Source organism: Lepidochelys kempii, chromosome 3, assembly GCF_965140285.1.
Source record: "Lepidochelys kempii isolate rLepKem1 chromosome 3, rLepKem1.hap1, whole genome shotgun sequence".
Lineage (NCBI taxonomy): Eukaryota > Metazoa > Chordata > Testudines > Cheloniidae > Lepidochelys > Lepidochelys kempii.
In genome coordinates, this window is record NC_136382.1 from 124,659,978 (window position 1) to 124,677,029 (window position 17,052).

The following is a 17,052-nucleotide window of genomic DNA, read 5'->3' on the forward strand; positions in this document are numbered from 1 at the left end:
CATTTGAAGCACCCGCAATGAAATATTTTGTTCGTTTGGGTGATTTGTATTAACATTTGTTTTAAATAATTAAAAAGACACACTAACTCAATTTGATTTCTGCTTCTGGCAGATCATATGTGACGTTTCCAAAAGAGCCTGTCTTATATTTCAAGAGGAACGTCTCCCAGTAAAACAAGAGAACACTACTGCTGTTTAGAGCAGTTTCTCAAACTGGTTCAGGACCCCAAAGTGGGTCGCAACCCCAGTTTAATGTGATCACCAGAGCCAGTATTAGACTTGCTGGGACTCATGGATGAAGCCTGAACTCCACCCTCACCCAGGGTGGTGGGTCTTGAGCGCCAGCCCCTTCCCGCCCCGTGGTGGCCGGGCTTGGGCTCTACCTCTCCTCCCTGGGATCATGTAATAAGTTTGTCTGAAGGGGTTGCGGTGCAATGAAGTTTGAGAACCCCTGGTCTAGAGTATGGACATTTTAAACCGTCTTTGTAAAACGTAGAATAAAAGTGCTTACATCAGTTGTTAGTTCACAATAGTCTACCAGCTGACACTATTACTATCAACAGTAAAATAGTAATTTTGTATGATGATTGACAGGCAGCAATTTCAATATTTGCACATATAAGTTTGATAGGATTTAGTAGCCAAATAACAATCTGTGTTGATAGTAGGTGTTAACTTGAGGAGTTGTTATGGTTACATTGTTAACTTGCAAATCCTCTTTGAAGACTTTATACATACTGTATTTAAGTTACACGTACAATTGCTGTAACTGAAAAGTTAGTGAAGAGAATTCAAATCTGTTTAATTTGTGATATAACAGCTCTTGTATTGTCAGTTTCACTGTTCTTCCTTATAAAAAGAAAAGGAGTACTTGTGGCACCTTATAGACTAACCAATTTATTTGCGCATAAGCTTTCGTGAGATACAGGCTAACACGGCTGCTACTCTGAAACCTGTTCTTCCTTATGTGGCCAGTAAGTTTCACCTGTGCTGGAAAGATGACTTCTAAATGGAAGAGAAGGAAAACCCTTCTAAAGGAATTTAAATAAATCAGATCCTTCTCCTCTGAAGTCAATTTAAAAATAAATTAAGATTAGTGGCCCTTTAGTTTTTAGGTTTTCTTTGCTGGTGCTATTTGTGGTACGTTTTGAATTTCGGATAGCAAAGATCAAATGAAGGGTCAAACTTCCATTCTAAATGGTGCTTCCCCTTTATAGTGCCCCATTCAAAATCTATGGTTGGTTCCCTTGTATCAAACCGTGTGGTCAGAGCAAAATATACACCTGGCTAACTTATATTGAGAGCAAGGTGGATGTAGTGATGTAAACCTAGTAAATAGTGGGTTTTTTTTCACTACAAAGGATCATACCTGTCCTCTGATGGAGCCTTGTGTGTCACAGAGCACTTGTCTCTAAAATAATCCATGTTTTGCTTCAGTTTTGTCAGAATTTGACATAACAGTAGTCCCCTTGTCATGCTTTGGTTTGAGAGCTGTAATTGCAGATAACATTAAAAAGACGAGAAATAAATACTGACAGTGCATTATCTTATCTAGTTGTTAATTTCGTCAAATAGTCCTAGAAACTTGGTGTACCAGTTGTTAAAAGCAATGAGCTGTGAAATAATCGGAACTGCAGCTCGCAAATACCAGCTATTGTTTTCAATAAAGTTGAGCTGAAATCATCTTTCCATGCTGCATTGCAGTGGAAAACCAGTTAATTACAATGTTACAAGGAATGTCATTTTCTCACTCATGTCAAGAAAAGGTTGCTAACAATATCCCATCAGAGGAACAAGCATCTCAAATATCCAGCACTACTGACTGAAGTTTAACGTAATCTAATTAAGCAGAGAATGTAGTCTGTTAATGAAGTAACTGTAAAACAGATGTCCAGTTATTTATCCTTAGGCTGTAGATTCAACATTTTCCAAAGCTATGCAATACTTTTGAAACTACTTATCTAGCAAACCAATACTAGAGCTATACCTTTGATAATCCCCTGTAGTAATAGCTTTTTATTATAACTCAACACAAGTTGTTAAATTGGATAAAATAATATGGAAATAGTATGTGGTAGGGTATAAATAATATGTCATGTCTGGAGCTGAATTCTAGTGTTCAGGCTAGATTTGTAGTTTTTGGCTGTACACAAATTCTACACCAAAGGTTGCCTGTGGTACAAAATTTTTTTTAATGGTCTTTGATATGAATGTAAAAACACCAGAACATAGGAGATTCAAAGTAAAAATCAACCAAAACAATAGACCTTTTTCCTCCTGTTCAGCCATTTTATCCCTAGTCATGTGGCCAGATGAAGTGTGTGAATAGAAGAGAGATCACAGGAGAGATTGGTGGCTGGCTGGGGTGCAGTTCCTCTGAATTTAGTACAGTCATCAGCTATTGAAATCTTTTAAATAAGGAATGTGCCTTGAAGAAGAGAATAGATGTGATAAGAGTTTGGGGTCCAACACTAATCAGTGCAATGTGGCAACAGCTAAATAAGCTCAGATTGTGAAATTCAAAAAGTGGAATACAACTGATATTGTCTGGTTATCTTTGATATGACTGTAATGCAAACTAGGGCTGTCAATCGCAGTTAACGCAAAAATCACAATTAAGAAATTAATCATGATTAATTGTACTGTTAAGCAATAAAATATCAATTGAAAATTATTAAATATTTTGGATGCTTTCTACATTTTCAAATATATTGATTTCAATTACAACACAATACAAAGCATACAGTGCTCACTTTGTTTTGATTACAAATATTTGCACTGTAAAAAACAAGTCTATTTCAATTCACCTAATACAAGTACTATAGAGCAATCTCATTATCATGAAAGTTGAACTTAATTCTACATTTGTACAAAAAACCTGCATTCAAAAGTTAATAAAAAAAAAAAAAAAAAAAAGTAAACTTTAGAGCCAATCGCTCAGACAAACAAGTTTGGTTAAAATTTGCAGGAGATAATGCTACCTGCTTCTTGTTTACAACGTTACCTGAAAGTGAGAACAGGCGTTCACATAGCACTTCTGTAGCCTGCGTTGCACAGTATTTATGTGTCAGATATGCTAAACATTCGTATGCCCCTTCATTCTTCAGTCACCATTCCAGAGGATGTGCTTCCATGCTGATGATACTCATTAAAAAATGAAAGCGTTAATTATGTTTGTGACTGAACTCCTTGGAGAAGAAATGTATGTCTCCTGTTTTGTTTTACCTGCATTCTGCCATATATTTCATGTCATATCAGTCTTGGATGATGACCCAGCACATGTTCATTTTAAGAACACTTTCACAGCAGATTTGACAAAATGCAAAGAAGGTACCAAAGTGAGATTTCTAAAAATAGCTACAGCACTGGACCCAAGGTTTAAGAACCTGAAGTGCTGACCAAAATCTGAGAGGGACGAGGTGTGGAGCATGCTTTCAGAAGTCTTAAAAGAGCAACACTCAGATATGGTAACTGTGGAACCCAAACTAGCAATAAAGAAAATCAGCTTCTGCTGGTGGCATCTGACTCAGAGGAAGAAAATGAACATGAGTCGGTCTGCTCTGCTTTGGATCGTTATCAAGCAGAAACAGTCATCAGCATTGACGCATGTCCTCTGGAATGATGGTCGAAGCATGAAGAGACATATGCATCTTTAGTGCATCTGGCATGTAAATATCTTGCTGCACCGGCTACGACAGTGCCCTGAGAACGTCTGTTCTCACTTTCAGGTGACATTGTAAAGAAGAAGCGGGTAGCATTATCTCCTGCAAATTTTAACCAAACTTGTTTGTCTGAGCGATTTGGCTGAAGTAGGACTGAGTGGACTTGTAGGATCTAAAGTTTTACTTTTTTTTTTTTTTTTACTTTTGAATATAGGGTTTTTTTGTACAGAGAAATGTAGAATTAAATTCAACTTCCATGATGATGAGATTGCTCTATAGTACTTGTATTAGGTGAATTGAAAGACTATTTTGTTTTTTACAGTGCAAATATTTGTAATCAAACATAAATATAAAGCGAGTACTGTATGCTTTGTATTGTGTTGTAATTGAAATCAATATATTTGAAAATGTAGAAAGCATCCAAAATATTTAATAATTTTCAATTGGTATTTTATTGCTTAACAGTACAGTTAATCATGATTGATTTTTGTATTGTGTTGTAATGGAAATCAATATATTGGAAAACGTAGAAAATATCTAAAATGGTATTCTGTTATTGTTTAACAGTGCCATTAATTGTGATTAATTGCGATTTTGTTTTCATCGCTTGACAGCCCTAATGCAAACATGTTTAACGTCCCTTTAAAGAAGCTTATTTTAACTTTTTTTCATCTGATTGTATTGTAGGTAGTATCCTTTTTTTAAAAAAGCTTTAAAATAGGGTTTTCGTGGTGGTGCTTACCTTTTGGCAGCTGTTTGATTTCTATCCTCTTGTTACATGTAGCATGATTTTTCACTTCCTCCAATAGACATAACTATGGCAACTGCCTTAGCCAACTTGAATTCCTGCTGATTGGTTTTAAATAGCAGACCAAAAATAAGGTATGACCAATTTGTGTATTGAATTCTTAATTTACATCTTAAAAATTGAGATGTTTATGTTCTAGGTTACTTCTCACCAGCTAACCATAGATAGGGTGACCAGAAGTCCCGATTTTTTTTTTTTTTTAATAGGGGCAGTCCTGATATATGGGGCTTTTTCTCATATAGGTGCCTATTCTTCCTCTCCCACATTCCCTGTCCTGATTTTTCATACTTTCTATCGGGTCACCCTAACCGTGGGTAGCATGGTATTTACTAGAGGTGGCTTTTACCAGGTAAAATCTTTGTTTGTTTTTTGTGTTACTGCCCTGGGAAAAATTAGTTAGTCATAGTTTAAGACGTTTTCTATTTTAAAAGCTGTTTTGTTAATGCATACCACATTACACAGTTTTAGTTACATATTCAAATTGTGGTTATGTAAAGCAGTAGATTCATAGATTAATTTAGGTTTGTACAAATCAAGTTAAATTCCAGTGGGTGTAATACTAATATCTAATGATACTGAACATTGGAATGTCTGTATATGTTTTGCTTTAGTGTTTTCTAATGACTCATTTCTGTTGTGATATTATATATACAAGTAAAACATGTGATTATATGAAAACGACAGTCATGCAGAGTTGTAGGCTTGAAGCATTAAGCAATCAGAAGCTTGCAGAGTTGTAGGCTAACAGTCCGGACCCCAGTAAAGAATGAGTGTTGAGAGAATGCAGAATCTGTCAACTTCCCTGATGGTTTTATTTTCTAAGGGATAACCTATCCTAACTTCTCAAATAGTGAGGGAGAGTTTTCACTCATTGCTATATTTGCTTTCCACAACCAACTCGCTGTATAACTTTTCATGAGTTATGTACCCAAATATTTGCATACTAATATCTAAAGAATATCTTTAGATTTATTAATCTAAATTTGGGTTATTGCTGATTATGTAGTCTATATATTGTATGACTTTTAAATGAACCTTTTTACTTCTGCATACACCTGGATGTATAGACGCTCTTTCTTTAACCTGTGTATTATGTAATTTTAACATTAGTTTTTTAATAAAATTTTTAATTATGTAACAGAAGCCCAACTTTGAAGATTGACTGTATCCATTCAAAACTGCTGAATAAGCTCAGTCTAAGTTTGAAAAGATTCGTTCTGCGCTTGCTGGATACTGATGGAATTGTTTTTCCTGGTTCAAACCATGTTGAAGCCAGTATTTACCAGCATCCTGTCCTAAACTAATTTTCCCTGGGAAATTGCCAGCTCTGAAGGTGACAATTTTAAAACCAAGCAACCTGGATCTAGAATGTGTATGACCCTTTTTAAAGTATTGCATTTTATTTTTGTTAAACAAGGTATAACAGTCCACCGACTGGGTTATTTTAATCTAGATAGTAGTCTTGAGGATAACTTTAGTATCAAATAATAAAGAAAAAAGTACCTCTTCCAGTATTTTATCAAGCATTGTTTTAAGCCTGTATTTAAGATTTCTCAGAATATATCCAAAAAGTAGATGCCTACATTGTAGTTCATTAGGAAAGGAAAAGCCAGGTGAAAGAGCAATGTAATGTCCTATGCATGTATGTACATCATCTTTATTTTCACTTTCCCCATTGGGTATATGCCCACAAGACTAAAGTTAAACTGTAAAACAAACCCCATTTATTAATAATGGAATTAAAGGTGTCAGATCAGTCAGTCCTTTGAGGTTTGTTAACTTCTTATATGTTTACAGACGTGAAATATTTTGTTTGCTGCTTAACATTTGAATGCAGGTAAACAGTCAGCTTTAAAAAGGCTATCCAGAGACATAGGAAACTTGACTTGTCATAGCATTTAACGTGAAATATAATTGTGGCTTTTGTCCAAAAAGCTAACTGAAAGATGCAATCTGTTCAGAACTATTTCTCTGCGGTTTACAATTGTTAGGGGTTTCCCATGTGAGTGATAGGTCCCTGCATCATGTTGGAGAAGCTAATGTCTAAATGGATGTGGTGACTGCCTTAGAGTGATGCTGCCATTAGCAGTGAAAAATGTCTTTCTTGCAGTTCTTGTGCAGCAGGCTGTGGAGTGCAGCACATTTTTATAATAAAGGTGATGAATTTAATCGCAAACTGGCAGCCAAATGGAAATTGCAGACCTTGATACTGGGAGAAAATTGCCTATAAAGCAACTCCTGAGAGAGCAGGCTTTAAATTTATCCACCCATTTCGACATTGAGGAGAACATAGGAGTTCGAGGATATTTTGCTTGGCCTGCTTAGTTCAGATGGATGACACTTCGGTCTTTTATTTAAGAAGTAGTGATACAGTTTGTTAAAAGAATGACCTTGTTACTTAAATTTTACGTGTAAGACTTTTGGAAAATATATTAACATTTTGAAATATTTGCACTTCCTTTTGAAACTGATAAGCATGATGATCTTAAATCTCTGCATTTTTGTCCTGTTTTCCTTTGTGTGTGGCCCTGATACAATCTGAGAGAATGAATGTGAAAAACAAACCTTGAAGGTCGCAGAGTATTGCTGACCTAAGTAATCCTATGAAAATGATTTAGCTAGTCTCTAGTCACATTGGTGGAGATGGGGATACAATCCTTTCTCTGGAAGAACTCGTGATAGACATCATTCCTTTTGCAGCTGTTACAAATGTTTGTTGCAGCTTATTAAATTAGATTACAATAAACTAAATAGTAGTAATAGTACTACATGTTGATTTCTATTATGGTAGCACCTGGGAACCCCACTTATTGATAAGGTCCCCATTGTTGTAAGCACTTTACAAAAAAGTAACATGTGCATTACAGACTGGGTGGGGGGGTGTGCACTGTGCATAGTTGCTGGAAATTTTTCCTCAGTGGTACTTGTGGAGATGGCTTCAGTGTCCTTCGCTGTCGTGCTCCCCTGGCATTGGTATAGAGCAGTGGTTTATAAATTTTTTTTTATTGGTGACCCCTTTCACAAAGCAAGCCTCTGAATGTGACACCCCCCCCCCACTATAAATTAAAAATGGGGAGTTAATTTAATTTAATGGGAGCTCAGGGCAGTCAGGGTCATGGAGCTGATCGCTCAAGACCCGCATGTAACCACCTTGCAACCCCTGAGGGGTCATGACCCCCAGTTTGAGAACCCCTGATGTAGAGGACCCAGCTGACACAAAATCCCATCACCCGTGACTCCTATAACAGTTGCTGGAACTGCTCTTCTTGCATTTTTAAGGTCTCTCAGTGCACTGTGTTCTTTTATTGTGAATAGTTAGTGTCATTCAGGTGGTTAGTTGTTTTGTTTTTTACCATCCCAGGGTTTTGATTGACCTGGTGCTGAGGGATGCCTTGGTCACCAGGCTTCAAGTCGTGCATTTCCTGCAATAAGGCTATCCCTGTAAGCAACCTATGCTCAGGTTTCTTGAAGTGCTTCAGGGAAGCTCATATTGGAGAGCACTGCCAAATTTGCAGGTACTTTCAGCCTTGCACAAAGAAAGATTGTGAAGCCAAACTAAAGGTTCTACTCGTAGTGCTGACATTGAGACCTTCATCTGAGCCAGGTTGGTAAGACTCTCAGAGTGGATAAGGAGTGTGCCTCCTACCATACCAGAGACTTGACACTACTTACCATCCCCAGTGCCTAAGAGGCATGAGAAGCAGATGGCTGAAAGGGGGAGCAGGCTTGTTAAGAATGTTTGCCAGGTCTTCTAAATAGCAGAAAGCCCTCCACCAGGGCCACCTGCCTGTCAAAATGGAAGTGAGTCTCCATCTGGGCTTGTCAAACCAGAGTGTTACTGGTGCATTCGTCTACCCAACAAATACTCAACTATCTGCTGCATCTGAAACAGCAAGGCATAGCAATTTCCTCTAGCAAGGTTCAACTGGCAGCAATATCAGCTTTCCACTCTCACATAGATGATGTTCCATTTGTTCTGATGACATGACAATTAGATTCCTTAAAGGCCTGGAAAGATTGTATCTTTATCTAAGGGAGCCAGTTTTCCCTTGGGACTTGAACTTAGTTTTGTCTAAACTTATGGGACCATCATTTGAGCCTCTAGCAATGTGGCTCTTACTGCAATTTTTCTGGAAGGTTGTTTTCCTGACAGAAGAGTTGCCCTCACATTTGAGCCACGGTACAGTCTTCTTTAAAGATATGGTGTATTTACGCCCTCATGCAAGGTTTCTCTCTAAGGTAGTTTCAGATTTTCGTATCAATCAATTTACTTACCTGTTTTACCCACAACTACATGCAAACAAGGATGAGCAACGGCTACCCACATTGGACATGAGATAAGCACTGATGTTCTACATAGACAGGACCAAACATTTTAAATGGTTCACCCAACTGTTTGTGGCCATAGTGAACAGCATGAACGGTCATCTAATTTTCATATAGGGAATTTTGTCTTGGATAACTTTTTGTATCGTGTTATGATCTGGCAGGTGTCTCTCTTCCAGACAAGCTGACTGCCTACTTCACAAGCATCCTGAATGGCATTCTTAGTGCAGATCCCTATCCTGAACATTTGCAGAGCAGCAACCTGGTCATGGGTGCATGCTTTCTCCTTCCATTATGTCATCATCACTCAGTACTCCGAGATGATGCCAGATTTCGACGAGCTATACTGCAGTCCATGTGTGCTTGAACTCGAGTCCCTCCACCTATTTAACTGCTTGGGAAGTCACCAAGAGTGGAATGCACATATGCAATCACTCGAAGAAATAAAAATGCTTACTAAGCTTTCATAACTGTTGTTTGAGATGTGGTGCACGCATCCATTCTACAACCTGTCGTCCTACCCTTCTGTATTGGAGTTTCCAGAAAGAAGCTACTGAAGGTGGTCAGCTTGGTGCTGTATAGAGACTGCAGTGGCTCGTGACAGCAGTGTGTGCTCAATCCGCCCCGACAGGAACCACAGAGAGAAAATTTCCAATGACTGTGGGCAGGAATGGATATGTGCAACATGTCTCAAAGAACACCATTACGAAAGGTTAGTAACTGTTTTGTTCCTTCCCTAGAAGTAAAGCTAATGTAATAGGAGTGCTTGTAAGTACACTAGTTAAAGAAAATAGCTGTTTTGTGTAGGTACCTTTATGGGCCTTATTACTGTGGTATTTTGGAAAATCCTTGTGTAAGATGTGCGATCTAATCATCAAAACAGTACCAAGAGTGCATAAACTGGACTGGTTTTTTTTCACCCTCACATCAGATGTGTTCTGCTCACTGCTTACTCTTCAGATAATAGAGTAGTTCCGTGAAACCTTAATATGGATCTAGATGCTCTCTCAGGAGTTTCCATTTGACCCCTTGTCTTCAGTATGATATTGCCTTTCTCTGCAGGTAGAATTTTTGGTAGTTATGACAGGCCATATAGTTTTAGAATTTAAAGTTGTAGTGACATCCCTTTTTGATATTTTCAGTCTGACAATTTAGTATTTTGATCCAGCACTTATTCCATTTGTCAGCTGTTATTGATCACCAGTAGTAGTCTTTGCATTTTTCTGCCCAAATTCAAAACTTCCTAAAGAAAAGCAATGGCATTTGCTGGATGTGTAAAACAAACATTAAAGAAAATTGCAGCCCTTCGTGTTCTATGCTATCTAGATATAAGAGAAAATAAAGCCTCAAAACCTCAGCCTGTAGTAAGGCTGCTAAAATTTTGTGCCAAGGAATCCTTCAGATCAAAAAGGCTACATTTCAAACTTTACTAGATCAATGCAGCATCTGCATCATAGGCAGAGAAATCCTCTTTCAAGAGGAAACTTACAAAGTGGCCACATGACAAATCTTATGTTAATCACTGTTTGATCTGCATGCTGCAATTGGTGTCTGGTACTGCATTCCATGGTACCACATCAATTAGAGACAAATTATTGATTATGTGAATAGATTTGTTTATAAAGCCATTGATGGGGTGTCACAGCTGTTAAACCCTATTTTTTAATGACAAAGCTGACTGATCAAGAAAAATAAATCTGTTTACCTGACTTCTCTTCTCCAAATATCTAGGTTCCCTATTCCATCCTTAAGTTGGAAAGAGGGCTTCTAATTTTCCCCTGGGCTCTCTGGTCTTTCCTGAAGGGTATTTCAGTGGAAATTTAAGTAGTAAAGGTTCATAATTTGAGTTTGAGACACATCTTTCAGCTTTGCAAGCAGTTTCACTAGGGATTTTCCCAGAAGTTTTCCAAGCCTTTTTCCCATTAATGACTAGTGTGATCCTGTCTTGTAAAATGAAGAGCAGAAAACTCATTGTCAGTATTGAATCTGGCTGTTCAGAGAAATCTGGTAAGCATATTTCTTTCCATAGGTTCTCAGTCAAGTCAAACACTTCTGTCTAAGAAGATCAAATGGCTCTGTCTGTGCTGGACTGATTCTCTTGATAACATGCTTCCCAGATACTGATGAGGTTAATCCTCATTTATAATTTAAAGAATTAGTCTCAATTATACACCAGAGGAAATAAGAAATAAAGATCTTACTGAATACGGCACTGCTAATAATTAATAATTTGTTTGTCTATTAGAAAGTTGAGTTAGACATGTGCTGAATTACAAACATCAGTTGTTAAACGTGGCCAGATTGCTGTCCCAGCATTTAAGAGTCTTATTACTGTGTGAGTGTGATGAGACGGAATAGCTCCCTTTCTGTTTTAAGCTGCTTTTCAGGTCCATTCATCCCTCTTTTTCTCTGAAAAACTGAAGTTTGCTTATGTTCAGGCACCCAGGTGTGTTTTTTTTTTTAAACATAAAAAAAAACCTGGTAGTAATGGTTCCCCTGTGTATCTCACTTTTGTATGATAGATTCTTGATGCTCCTACCTCGATTTGAGCCACTGAGGTCAGGGTCACTCCTGCTTTAGACCAGCTTAATCTCCTTGGATAAATCCAATGTATACAGTTTTTGAACTTGTCATTTTTGTAACTCATGGGATAGGAATACTATACTGAGCTGGCAGCATGGCTGGGACTGTTCAGGGATTGCTTTGGACCCTCGGGAGCAGTGCCATCAGCCAGGTTGGAGCAGGAGTGGGGCTTGCCTGGCAGGGGCCCCTGTGTTGGACTGCTGAGCTCTTCCCCTGCCACAGGGGGCTCCTCCGCCTTCCCTCCTGGCAGGAGCCCTCTAGCCAGGCTGCATGATGCTGTCTCCCCCTCAGCCTCCCTCCACCCCCTGCTGGATTGGAGCAGGAAACTTTGAAATTATTTTAGCACACAACTGGACTGCAGCTGTGTTAATTGGGCCGCATGCAGCCCAGTGGCCATGGGTTGAGAATAACTGTCTTACGCTCTCATTTACTCTATACTGTAGTATTCTCTGTGTGTGTGTTAGGGCTAAGTAAATCAATTTACTCTGCTTCTGTGATTAATATGGTGATAGTGGAAATTATTACCAGCTTAGCTTAGAATATTGTTCACACCTCAAAGTCAAGTTGCAATAAATATAGATTGTATAGTAAATTGTGACCAATCCACAAAGAGGAAGACTATTCCATGAAATACTCAGTTTGCATGCTGCCATATATAATTAAACCAGAACCTGTTTTTAAAAAAATGAAGAGGCTCTCTTTGGGTATGTCTACACTTAAAATGCTGTAGTGGTGTAGCTTCAGTGTAGACACACCTTATGCTGACAGAAGGGCTTCTCCTGTCACTGTAGGTAAAATGCACCTCCCCAGGAGGCTGAAGCTAGGTCAGTGAAAGAATTCTTCTAGTGATCTAGTGCTGTCTACACTTGGGGGTTAGTTTAGACATTGCTGCATGTCTCGAGTGTGGATTTTTCACACCCCCAAGAGACGTAGATCTAAGGATGTCAATTTCTAGTGTAGACCAGTTCTTCATATAGTTCTCTTTAAACCCACCAAAAAGGTAAAATGTTTTATGGTGAATCTAATTTTTTTAGGGAAGTAGCTTCCTTTCGCTGACATTAAGATCACTCCATTAATATCTGGCATTAAAGTATAAAGAGAATCTTTGCTGTATAACCTTTATATTTCTTGTAGCTTCTAATGTTCATTGGTCTCTAATGAAATAATCTTAAAATAGTTTCCCTAGGTCTCTCCTCCTTCCTAGGACAGATAGTGTGATTCTCTGTGCCCTCTATTTTTAATTGAACATTTTATTGCTTCTTTCGTAAGTGCAGCAGGAATCCTTTAATTTCAGGACCTTTTGGAAGTCCAGTTATCTTTAACACTTTTCAGTCATGGTTCTTGAGATCTCCCAGTTGGTTGGCAGAGGGCTGGACTAGATGACCTCTCCAGGTTTCTATGATTGTGTGACTTTCATTTGCCATTGTGGTGGTCTGTTACCTGGCTGTATTAGGTCTGTCCAAAGTTTCTCAGTCTTTTCTAATCTTCTGTAATAAAAATTATGAAATTTTTGAAGTAATATTGTGCTAACTGAATTTTGCCATTTCTGTTGCTCAGCATGCTCCTTTTTAGATCATTGTTGGCTGAGCTTGAGGCCCCACACTCCGTATAATCGCATCTATTTATCTCTATGTAATGTGATAACTTTTGAAAGCAACATCTGATCAGGTCCAAAATTTCAGCCCACTGTTGCCTAGAACTTCCCTGAATCTGTTTATTGTGATTAAATAGTTTCTTTGAGGGACTTCATGAAAAGGTTTTTGAAAGTCCAAATTTTCAGCTGGTTCTCTGTTATCCACTGTTTCGTTGACATGCTCAAAAAATTGAGGCATGATTTTTTCTGTGATTTATTCCTGTTGTCAGTGTGTGTTTAGAATTTTGTTTAGGTTTATTTCAATTTATTAATCTGATACAGGAAGTCAAATTTATATCCTCTGATCCTGGTGACTTGTTCAGTTATAAATTTATTCTAGTACAATTTCTTTTGATGCCTCAGTCTGACTGAATCTCCTCTTATTACCTGGAACAGTCAGAGTAATAGGAAACTGCTGATGGATACACACAGCTAATTAAATATTATTAAAAAAAGGCTACTCAGAGCATTCATGCATCATATAAACATCTGTTAACTTTGAGTATTTGGAAATGAATATTAAGGCAGAACACTGTTTTAAGACCAGGGTCTGCCAAAAAGAGAAAACAATGTCTCCAGTACTGCACATTTAAATAACTGAAAAACAGCCTAAAATGTGTGTGGGGAACCATTAAAGTATGCTTCTAGTCCTGCCAGCTGCTGCCCCTCCCTGCATTGGGGGGGGGGAGTGGAGGAGAGTAGGGATGGAGGGTTGAAGCTTTTATCTTTGGTGAAGAGAAGCAGGGGAGGTGGAGAAAATGGGAAGATCAATATGGGAGGGAAGAGGATGGAACCAAAATCATAGAATATCAGGGTTGGAAGGGACCTCAGGAGGTCATCTAGTCCAACCCCCTGCTCAAAGCAGGACCAATCCCCAATTTTTGCCCCAGATCCCAAATGGCCCCCTCAAGGATTGAACTCACAACCCTGGGTTTAGTAGGCCAATGCTCAAACCACTGAGCTATCCCTCCCCCATAAATGATCAGCTTCTCTTCCTGTTTTCTTTCTGCTGGCTCCAGTTTCTCAGATGAAAGGGGTGAGATGATGCAGAGCAGTTTGTAGTGCTAGTGGAGCAAGGTGGCAGTTATTACTTAGGCAAAAAGCAAATTGTGGTGAAAAGATGAGTTCCCCAGTTACTGCTAACTTGTGTTTTCATAAAAGGACTTAAACATGGGTTTGAGACTTGTAATTGTTCAAATATCAACTATTTAGACATATTTTAAAAATCTTAAATTGCTTGGAATGAAGGGGGAAAAGCTTCAGCTGATACAAAACACAGCAGCCAGTTTGCTCAGCAGCTCAGGTCGCATCTCACTCCAGAACTCATCTCTGCACTGGCTGCCCAATGATAAGTCTAATTAAAGGTCTCTTTCCTAATACTGAAAACCCTCCATAGCATTAACTCCAGTCAACCAAAAGGGGAAACTTGTGAATACAGGAAACAACTTTCTTGGGAATCAGAGCTGGACTTTGGAACTTGCTCCCTCAAGAGCTAAGGATGATGCAGTATGCAAAACCCTTTTCTTGAACCTGCTTTCCCCCATTGGCTGCTCTTCACACAATCTGTAAGTGGATGGAAGGGGGGAGCAGTAGAATGTATCAGTGAACCTTTCAAGCTACTCCTGAAGGTGGGTGAGGGGAAAGATGGTTTAATTATTGCGAGGTACTTAGAGGCTTACGTGATCTAAATATCTAAATTCTCAGGGTATGTCTACACTTAAAACCGCTTCAGTATAGGTGCTACCTATGCCTGTAGGAGGTGTTTTCCTGTTGGCTTGGTAATAACACTTCCATCGACCCGCTACCATCTCTCAGGGAAGAACTCTTCCATCGACCTAGCACTGTCTACATCAGGGGTTAACCATGGGCTTAACTACGCCTCAGTGCTGTTGATTTTTCATACCCCCCCCACCCCCCGAGAGATCTAGTTATGCCGGTGTAGGTTCCCAGTGTAAACCAACTCTTTCATTGTCCTTATTTACCCTAACAAATCTTTTTTTTTTTTAATACTCCTTTTTGCCTAGAAGTAGCTGCTCAGCACAAGTCCACTGAAATACCCATATCTGAGATTGTTTAGCTGTTAATTTCAGGGAAAGATGGTTTCAAAAGCTTGTTCTTTGCTTCGTTTGATTCTTCTAAATTCTAGTTCGATAAATCTAAACGTTGACGTACTCCAATGAGCAATTTATTCAAGAAGAGTATATACAGTCCTTTGCTTAGATTAGGCCTTAAAGGTGAGATTTTCAGAACTGCTCACAGTTGGCCTAACGTTGCTCCATTGAAGTCAGTGGTCTTACCACTGGCTTCAGAGACAGCAGAGTTAAGGCCCATCCTGAGTATTTTGAAAATACCACCTTGAATGTGTAAGTGGTATTGATTAGCTATAAATCCTTAAGGAAGGATGACCAAATATAAAGGTCCTTGTTTGACATAGCATCTCAAATATAAGCTGAGTACTTCATACTCTGTTGAGAACTTTGTAACTTGTTCATGCCAAGCTCTTTTCAGGTGGCACCCAAGCAAGAAAGGACTTGCTTGAAAAGGTCACATAGGCAAGCCTTGTGTCTTGTATTTACATAATTAAAAAAAAATAGTCCTTCAAAATTGGGTGAAAGCATGAGTTAATTTGTAAAGTAAGACCGTAAGTTCACATTTTTTGTTTAGTGTACTTTGTGTTGGTTTTAACATCTGTGGTACTTGTTCCTCTCTCTGTATTAGGGATGAAATTTCTAGATCAATCCACTAACTTTAATTTGTTCAACCCTGAACAGGGCCAGGAATCACTTCAAACTGTTGGATTGTCACCAGGAAGTGCAAACCTGACTTCTTGTGATATGTTCTCATAGGTCTGCATGGTGCATTGAGTTGGAAGGTATAGTAAGAAGCATTAGCTAGCAGTGTTATTGTTGAGGTCACTTCTAGTATTGGGTACAGATAAGTTCTGGGATAAACATAACTGTTTCAAGAGTGTAATGCTAGAAGTTTCTAGAGTCTAACGCTCACAGTAATTTGTATAGAAAAAGTATATGGGGGGTCAGATGAAGCAAGAGAGGCCTAAAAGAGGTAATTTATTTGATAAGAAACTGCATCCTTTGTCAGCTGTAGGCAAAAAGCATTTTTATCCAAAAAAGCCAGTTCTGTGTTTAAAAGCAATAGGGGATGGGTTTAATTAACTAAATATAGAAACAAACTGGGGCATCATTTCTTTAAAACGTTGACTCCTATTTGTCAATATAGAAATACCGACTTGCTATGACATATATGTTTACAGTGAATACACTGAGGAATGTGAGAACCTGGTAGTCTTGTTAAAAATACTTTAATTTTTAATTTGTAGTAAGTCATGTAACTGAAAAGCTTTTTTTTGCACAGCAGTTTTGTTGGCACTTAGTCAAGATAATGCAAAATGATAAAATTGAAACAGCAAATTTTGCTGAAACCATTTGCTTTGCATGCATGGATGAGTATAAAGTGGATAATGTCTTCATGTGTTCTTTGTACATTAAAGAAACCAAGTACTAAAGCACAATTTTTGAAAACTCCTTCGTTCGGGTCACCTTTTAATTTTGGAATTTTGTGGTATTTAAGAGTTAGCGTTAAGGTAGCAGCATTAACACATCCTTTCAAAATTCTCATGAAAATTTGCTCACCAAGAGGGAATCTATTCACACCGCTTTTACAAAAGGAATAAAATTAGTGAGATTTCACTCAAGTTTAAAAAAAGAGAACCATATTTGTCTAGGCAAGTAGAACTTTTTCAGCTGCATTAATGCTGATTTTTTTTCACATGGATTATAAATAACTGATATTCCCTCTTAGTTTCCAATATTTGCTTTGGGGTTTTGCAGTGTTATGTTTCAACATCCACAAAACTTACCTCATTGTGTCCTCCTTCATATTCTTCCTTAAAACTCTCCTTTGCAATGATGCCTACAAAAAACTTGATGATAGGTAGACAGCTGGTGCACTTTTACCACTGCCTATCATGATGGACCAATATTGTGTCATTGTTTCATTTTATTCACACATCTGTCTGTATC

At 38.2% G+C, this 17,052-nt stretch overlaps 1 protein-coding gene and 1 long non-coding RNA gene across 15 annotated transcripts in view; both read left to right on the forward strand.

Moving 5' to 3' along the window:
- LOC140909181 (uncharacterized) overlaps nt 1-16,682 on the forward strand; it is a 34,590-nt gene extending 17,908 nt beyond the window's left edge. The window contains exon 2 of the long non-coding RNA XR_012158124.2: nt 4,472-16,682. This is a non-coding gene — a long non-coding RNA (uncharacterized LOC140909181). The remainder of the gene's footprint in view (nt 1-4,471) is intronic.
- The window catches only part of QKI (QKI, KH domain containing RNA binding), a 331,324-nt gene that overhangs the window by 18,463 nt on the left and 295,809 nt on the right, over nt 1-17,052 (forward strand). The gene's annotated exons all lie outside the window — the stretch shown is intronic.